The sequence below is a fragment of the Aedes aegypti genome, unplaced genomic scaffold (assembly GCF_002204515.2).
Source record: "Aedes aegypti strain LVP_AGWG unplaced genomic scaffold, AaegL5.0 Primary Assembly AGWG_AaegL5_hic_scaff_1661_PBJ_arrow, whole genome shotgun sequence".
In the NCBI taxonomy this organism is placed as follows: Eukaryota; Metazoa; Arthropoda; class Insecta; order Diptera; family Culicidae; genus Aedes; species Aedes aegypti.
In genome coordinates, this window is record NW_018735119.1 from 5,382 (window position 1) to 13,960 (window position 8,579).

At 38.6% G+C, this 8,579-nt stretch overlaps 1 long non-coding RNA gene across 1 annotated transcript; it reads right to left on the bottom strand.

Annotated features, from left to right (window-relative positions):
• Positions 1-3,547: 3,547 nt before the first annotated feature.
• LOC110680620 lies at positions 3,548-3,931 on the bottom strand. Its single transcript, XR_002502944.1, has 2 exons — positions 3,703-3,931; positions 3,548-3,617 (listed from the first exon to the last, which is right to left on the bottom strand). It is a non-coding gene; the product is annotated as an uncharacterized LOC110680620 (long non-coding RNA).
• Positions 3,932-8,579: the final 4,648 nt, after the last annotated feature.

The window sequence follows — 8,579 nt, forward strand, 5'->3', positions numbered from 1 at the left end:
TACGACTTGTGCTGTAAAAATCGTCATTCTGCAACTTCTTACGTAAATTACTATTATGAAACAAGTATCAAAATTGTATTTTTTTTTTTCAGCACGAGTCGTACATTTATCCAACGAGCCTCGTCGAATTGTATCAATGGAACGAGTGCTAAATCGAGTTTTGCAACGAGTCACAACAATGCTTTCGACGTAAAAGAGTTTTCATTTCATTTCATCTATTACTATTAATTGATTAATTAATTTATTTATTTATCGATTATAATTTTGGTTGATTAGTTTTCAACGGAGAGAAATTGCAAACAAAGTGTGCGTGTTTCGATTTGGTCGACAATTTCTTACCAAATCAAAACATCAACAAAGCTGTTGCTGATTAGTTTTAGCTTTTAGTTTGACAAGTTGATACCGTTAAGTCATCAGTCACCGTGCGGCCTCCATTCACCGTGCACATATACAAATTCCTACAGAATATTCATACAATTTTCACAAATTATACTTTTGTCAGCAAAATAAGATAAAACTGATGAAATGAAGTAGTTTTTGTCACAAAGCATTTTGAAAAACCTAGTTTATGTAGTCAAAATCATGTGAATTCTGTTTGATAATGAGATTTTTTAACACTCTTAGTAGAAACGCCAAAAATTCACATTTTTCATTTTAACGACAGAGTATGAAATTTTTTAAAATTCCAACAAGTTTTCACTGTGGATACTATTAGCAAGATGTATTTCATCATATGAGCAATTAGAATTTTCTATTGTGTTTCAGTCGAAACACAAATGCACGGTGAATGGATCCTTTTCAATATATATGGTTTCCTATTACCGTGCATTAGTGTGAAGGCGTGAAATTATTCGGTAATATTAGATTTATTGTTATGTCGTCATTAAACTACTTCATATTTAGTTTTTGAGTGAATGAGTAATGGTTGTGACAATACAGTCAAACCTCCTATAACAATTTTAATGAAAAAATAATTATTTAGCCAATTTTGAAACTTTTTATGGTTTTTATTGTAAATGAAGGTTTGAGTAGTCTTAAAAATGAGTGCGCACACTACTACCATCATAGCTTCTCCATCAACAACGTTTCTTCAAGATACAAAATTAAATCATGACGAAAACTGTACGCACGGTGAATGGTGCACTAGAACATGACATAGAACGGTACGAGGCGACCTTAACATGACATTTTCAAACATAATTTTTGAGTATTTTTTTGTTATGTATCACTAATTTTAGATTTTTCCCTGGATTATCATATAATTTCACGCTACGTAGTGGTATTCTAGTACGCTTCAAATTGTTTGGAAAAGTTATATAATTTTATGAAGTGCAATTTTTACTTAAATGCACGGTGAATGGTAGCTTGACGGTACTCTGATCGCTCTAGCATACATTTATATGTAGGTAGCGACAACGACAACGGCATTGTTCAAAGTAAGGTTTCAATGCTAGTAATGGACCCCTTAGTAGCTGAAATTTATTCTCGACGCTTTTCCGCAATGGTATCACAGACGCATATACATTTTGTGGAGTCTAACAACAAGTTCAATGTGTTTACTCCATAGTACGCGTATGAAACATACAAAATCATTCGAATTTTCCAGCGAATTATGCATTTGGAAAACTTTTGTCCGAATGCTTATTATGGACCCTCCCGGGGTTGCTGCGCACGAAACACAGTTGTTGGTTTGAGAAGTTGTCAAAATGCGTGTAGTGTCCGGAAGGAGGAACCGGCACATTCAAAACTAATGGCTCAATTAGCCGAATTGCAACAGGAGCAATTCCATCGCAACTTCATCGCTCGAAACACTTTACAAGACTGACGTGTCATTCGCCTTTTCCCGTTTGCTTAGATTTTCATTGTTACTGGAACTATATGCCCTCCTGCTTATTTGATATCTTCTATAGTACCCCTCTCAATCCCTACATTCTCCTCCTTATCTATTCTTATAATTGTAAGATAGTTTCATCTATTATCTTTCATTCATTTCTTGTTGTCCTTGAGTTCTTTCATATTAAAGATAACATACATATATTCCAAAAAATGAGATAACATTTTGTATCTACAACTTCATCATCATCATTCTTCATTCCTCATTCCTCACTCTTCATTCCTCATTTATCATTCCTAACTCTCCATTTCTTACTCATCACTCTTTATTCTTCACTCCTTACTCCCCATTCCTCACTCCTCATTACTCATTCCTTACCCATCATTCTTTATTGCTCACTCCTCACTCCTTACACCTCATTCGTTATCCCTCATTCCTCACTTCTCACTCTTCACATCTGAGACCTAATTCTTCATTCCCCACTCCTCTTTCATTATTCCTTACAAATCATCCATCATTCCTCATCTCTTCCTCTTCACTTCGCACTTCTGATTTCTAATTCCTCACACATCCATTCTCATTCCTCACTCCTCATTCTTCACTTCTCACTCCTCACTCCTCACTCCTCATTCCTCACTCCTCATTCCTCGTTCCTAATTCCTCACTCCTCATAACTCATTCCTTACCCATCATTTCTTATTGCTAACTTCTCACTCCTTACACCTCATTCGTTATTCATCATTCCTCACTTCTCACTCTTCACATATGATTCGTAATTCTTCATTCCTCACACCACATTTCTCACTCCTCATTCCTCATTCCTTAAATCTCATTTTTCACTCGTCACTCCTTCTTCCTCACTTCTCACTTTTCACACCTCACCCATCATTCTTCACTCATCATTCCTTACTCCTCATTTCTCACATCTCACTCTTCAAACCTCATTCCTCAATTCTCATTCCTCAATCCTCACTTCTCATTCCTCATTCTTCATCTCTCATTTCTCAATCCTCATTTCTTACTCCTCAAACTTCATATCTCATTCCTCATTCCTGATTTCTTACTTCTCATTCCTCACACTACACTTCTTATTGTTCACTTCTTACTCCTCATTCCTCATGTCTCATTCCTTACTCCTTACCCCTAATTTCTCACTCCTCCCCTTCTCACCCTCTCGGGGGAATTACTTTACCCTCTCGGGGGAATTGCTCTACCCTCTCGGGGGAATTGATTTACCCTCTCGGGGGAATTACTTTACCCTCTCGGGGAAATTGCTTTACCCTCTCGGGGGAATTGATTTACCCTCTCAGGGGAATTACTTTATTCTTTCGGGGGAATTACTTTACCCTCTCAGGGGAATTGATTTACCCTTTCAGGTGAGTTTATGCATTGCCTTGATGTATTTGACCTTATAACAAATTATGAAGCATAACAAAATAAAGTCGGGCTTATTTGAAGGATTCGCGCAATATCATTTTCCAATTGTGTTCCAACTTAATTATTTACCTTACACTGAATAATACTGGTCATTCATAAATATAAAATAACATTATTTCTTATCCAACATTTAAATTTATTACAAGCAACAAGAAAAACAAATCTTAAAAACACATGAATCGCAACCTCTGAATTCCATCAAAGCAATCCAGCATAAAATCAACAAAAATTTACCACGAAAATATGACGTCACTATTGTGCTTATTCTGCTTGCAATACCAACACAAATGATTCCAATATCAACCTCTATCGTCTTGGTTTACATCAACGGCAATGCCAAACAAAACTGAAAACATTCAAAGTTTTTACCACTTTTGTACCTCCGTTTCAGGCCGAGACTTTGAATGTTTGGGAGCGCACAATATACTTACCAACTGTGCCATTGTAGTGTCCGGAAGGAGGAACCGGCACATTCAAAACTAATGGCTCAATCAGCCGAATTGCAACAGGGGCAATTCCATCGCAACTTCATCGCTCGAAACACTTTACAAGACTGACGTGTCATTCGCCTTTTCCCGTTTGCTTAGGTTTTCATTGTTACTGGAACTATATGCCCTCCTGCTTATTTGATATCTTCTATAGTACCCCTCTCAATCCCTACAATGCGTTGCATTGTTTTTCAATGCATGGAATTTCCAAGTAGACTTGTTTGATATTTCAGAGATGCTGTATTAAGAAAGAATAAACACATCTTAAGGTGAAGATGTATCGAAGCCAAAGTCCAAATTTTCAAGAGCACGGATCTAAGGAACCAAACATCCGTTTGAGCTGAAAACCTAATCGATTGGTCACCACCAGCCAGTGACCAATCGATTAGGTTTTCAGCTTAAACGGATGTTTGGTTCTCCAGATCCGTGCTCTTGAAAATTTGAGGTTAGGCTTCGATTCATCTTCACCTTAATGGATAAAAAGAACACCCAACACCGTAAAATGTCAAAAAAGTGGGCTTGCAATTTAATTTACTATCGTTCTTGATTGACCCAATCTCACCCCCATTTTTAATGTTTTGGACACCGTACCGAAAAAAAAATTGAATTTTTGCAAAAAAATAAAATAGATTCCAGAAAATACGTGTGAAGTGTAATGAATAGACATCCCATCTTCTACTAATATAACGATAGAGGTTTAAGTACATGCGTGATATTTTGCACAGGAGAAATTTAATTTTGTAAATTTTATCTAAAATACAAGTTTATTGATAGGAGACGGACCTGGTGTAGTGGTTAGAACCCACGCCTCTCACGCCGAGGACCTGGGATCGAATCCCATCCCCAAGATAGTCACTAAAAATTTCAGTGACGACTTCCTTCGGGGGAAGGGAAGTAAAGCCGTTGGTCCCGAGACGAACTAGCCACGGGCTAAAAATCTCGTTAATAAAGATAGAAAAAAAAAATTATTGATATAGTAAACAAAAACTACTATTTCTAAAAATGTATATTGTGATCGATTATGTGTAATAATATGTTCCCTAACATATGAATCATTAATTTTAGTAATATCAGCGTTTTTAGCTGAAATAATTCATAAATCATATTTTCCGTTTTGACCCACTCTCACCCCCTAGACCCATTGTCACCCCCATCGACGGTAATTAAATTTCTGTTAAATATCAGGGATTTCCTAAGGAAATTGCCTACATTTAGACGTTTTCATCGCAACTGTTGAATAGAAAGAAAAATAAGACATGCCTCGATATTTACCAGTTATTCAATAGTTTAGTTATGCAAATCAATAGTTTTCACTATTGGAGTAGATTCGTAGAAAGATTTCCAATCGATTGGTGCATGAATATTGAAAATCTATGCGGGCGTTAGTAAGTTATTAACCGTCAAAATATAACCACTTTTCGTAACGCGAGCGATTTTTCGTTTTTTGGAATTGTACTCCAGTATGTTGCCGTAAGACGTTATCCAACGTCAAAACTATAAGGGTACATCCCTATGGGGTTATACGAACTGGTGACGTAGGACCACGATGTTTAATGTAACCGAATTTGATGTCGTTCTTGTTGCTCGTTTTGACTTCATACTGTTTTCAGTGTTCGAAACTTTCGTTAATATTGATGCATATAACGATTTGCAGCCAAATGTACGTTTAATCATGTCCCAAATTTACATTATCTTTATCCGATGAACGTGAGTTCGTTTTGAATAAACATTACAATTTGATCAATCATTCGTCATATATATCTATGAAAATGTGAAATTTTATTTCATATTGAGTATTTAACAGCAATGTATCCATAAAAAGTTATTCGAGGATTGTAATGAAAGCTCCAGTTATCGCTGATCTTATAGTTTGAGAAAAATATTATTCATTGCTTGGCAATGTAATAAATATAATCGGAAAAATTACTCTTAACTCTTCTACGCACATTCGGTGGTCCTGAAAAGGGCCAAAGGCTTTGTTAGCTCGGATGCTGTCATTGATAAATAGCACGACAGGATGTTATCAGTTGATTGTCATGGTCAAACGAAGAATCCCCAACGCAAGTGTAGAAATTTGTATAAGTTCTCTGCTTATAAGACGAACCAGTTGAATGTTTCGTGGTGTGGATGGCAAACATCAGCAACAGGTATTGGATCACACGGCTGAAGTCGAAATCTGCACAGATGATGAGTTTATCACGAACCGAAATCTGGAAGCGCAGGTCAATCTAGAAATCTTGAGCGATTTCACAAACCAGACGCTGATCAACAGCTCAGCAAGTTTCTGGCTGCGAGGTGCTCCTCGCTAAGCAGATTCGGATGAGCTCTTACCAGCTCGAAAGCGAAAATAGAATGAAATCGAATTAGGCAAAGGAAGCATCTTTTAAACCCTTAGATTAGCAGATGATGCTCCTCCCTTTCGTGCTCTTCTCTTTCTGATCGACCAATCTAGGAAATGGGTATGTGCCAATAATGTGTTGGGCTTAGAATCGCTAGAAAATTGCGGAAAATGATAATGCCTGAGAATGTGGTCGAACATTAATTGTTGGAAGGGTTGACATTCACTAAATGTTCAATACTTAACTATTGATAATCATTAGTTTTCTTTAGGGGTCATCCAAAAATAATGTCCTTTATGGGGGGGGGGTTGTCTATGAAAGAGTGACAGTGCATGTATTAGGTATTGGAAAAAGCGTGACAGAGGGGGGAGGGGGGTGGGTCTAGAAATCCCAAAAAGTGATGGACGTCATATTTGAATCGTCCCTTATTATGAAGGTGAATTTCTGATCCATAGGAGCCAAAATTATTACAATGGGTCGATGTGAGTTGGTTTCATAAGCGTTCGAAATATGTCGCAATTTTGTTACATGTGATAATTTTAGTAATCGAAGTGTTCTCTTAAAAAATGGGAAATTAAAGACGATGTTGAAAATGCCACTCTATTTTAAAATCGTCGTGAAATGTTGAGCACTCTCACTCTGACGGCACTGCAGCAGCGCCCGCGGATACATTCTCAAAGTTTAGTGTCATCAACTATTTATGATAAATGAGATATTGTATGAAGCTGTGAGATTTATTTAGGAATATGAAACGTTATAAATAAAGTCGGAAATATTACTTATAACTCTTTTCCACACATTTGATGGCCCTGAAAAGGGCCGATGGCTTTGTTAACTTCGATTTTATCACAGATAAATAGCACTGCGGGATGTTATCAGTTGATTGCCATGGTCAAACGGGGAATCCTAAACGCATATGTATTAATTTGAGCAAGTTATCTGCTTATACGACGAGCGATTCCACAAGTCCGACGCTCGATTAGCAGCAGCTCCTCGGATCAGCAACTCAGAGGGCTTCTGGTATTTCGTTCCTAGCGGGCTTGCTTCTTGACCACCGATGCTGAATTTATCACGAGTCGAAATCTGCAAGCGCGGATAAATTTGCAGTGGCGATGAAGATGGCTTGGGCGTATTTCCGAGCGGCAGTAGTTCGCCGCTCGGAGAAGCGCCCAAGCCATCGCCGCCGCAAATCAACCTTGCGTCTTCCTATTCCGACGGAACAAATTGAACTGTGACGCGGGTGCAAACGAGAATGACTCGCCCGACCGTGTTCACAGTCCGACCGCAAAAGAAGACTGAGGGAAAAATTGTTGTTGTTGTTTGAGAGGGACTTTAACCCAAAGGTCATTCGTCCCTTATCGCAGGTTTTTAAAGGTGGTTCAGTAATCCGGTGGTGGTTAAAAAATACAATTAAAGCTTCCTCGTTTGGTGGCGATAACGTCTCTTCCAGGGTGCCGTCCAAATTACAAGCCAAGCGTTCAGTGTTGTAACTTTGACAGTCAATCAAAATATGGGGGACAGATAAAGGGGTACCACAAGATGTGCAAGTAGGGGGATCTATTTTGTCAATACGGTAACTATGAGTTAAACGGGTGTGACCAATTCGTAAACGGGTTAAAATGCGACGATGTTTGGGGTTGATGTTATCGGGCCAGGGGAAAGTGGATGATTTTAATCTTCTGAGTGCGATATCCCTGCTGTTGTACCATTTAGTGCTCCAGGAGTCATGGATCTTCTCCTTTGTCCATCTCTGAGCATCGATGGATGGAATGGAAACATCCTCTGGGTTCATGCTGCGACCTACACCTGCTAACCGGTCAGCCTTCTCATTACCGTGGATGCCAGAGTGACCTGGCACCCAACAGAAGGTGGCTCTGTTGACCAAAGCAAGTCTTTCGGCCTCCTGAAGCCAGGGATGTTTCAAGGAGTAAAGAATTCATTTCTCGTAGACAACTAGCAGAATTGCTGAAGATTACTATGGAACGATCCGATAGGGTGGAACATAAGTGAGTGGCTTTTAGAAGGGCGTATGCTTCGGCACTAAATATGGAACAAGATGGGAAGAGGGCAGAACTGATGTTTGGGAGTGTAGAGAAGCTAGCAATACCATAACCAACATAGCCGTTATATACAGAACCATCTGTATATATTGTTAGGTGGTTGGGGTATTTTTCAGTGCGGAGTTTGTTGAAGTGTGTTTGAATTATAGAAGGTGGATCACCAGCTTTGACCTGATCTAGAAGAGAGAGATCTATTTTGGGGGTGGGTTGATTCCATGATTATGGTTTTGGATCTAGGTAATACGGCTATTTCTGGAAGCAATTGGTTTGTGAGGGATTGGAATAAGTCAGAGGCTCGTGTGACCAGGGGGACGTCATTTCGACCCCCCAGACTCAGCCATCTGATAGCTTTGGAAACAACGTTAGTTGTTAAGGAGTAGTCAAAAGGGAGTTGTCCGCATTCAGCCATAATGGATAAGAT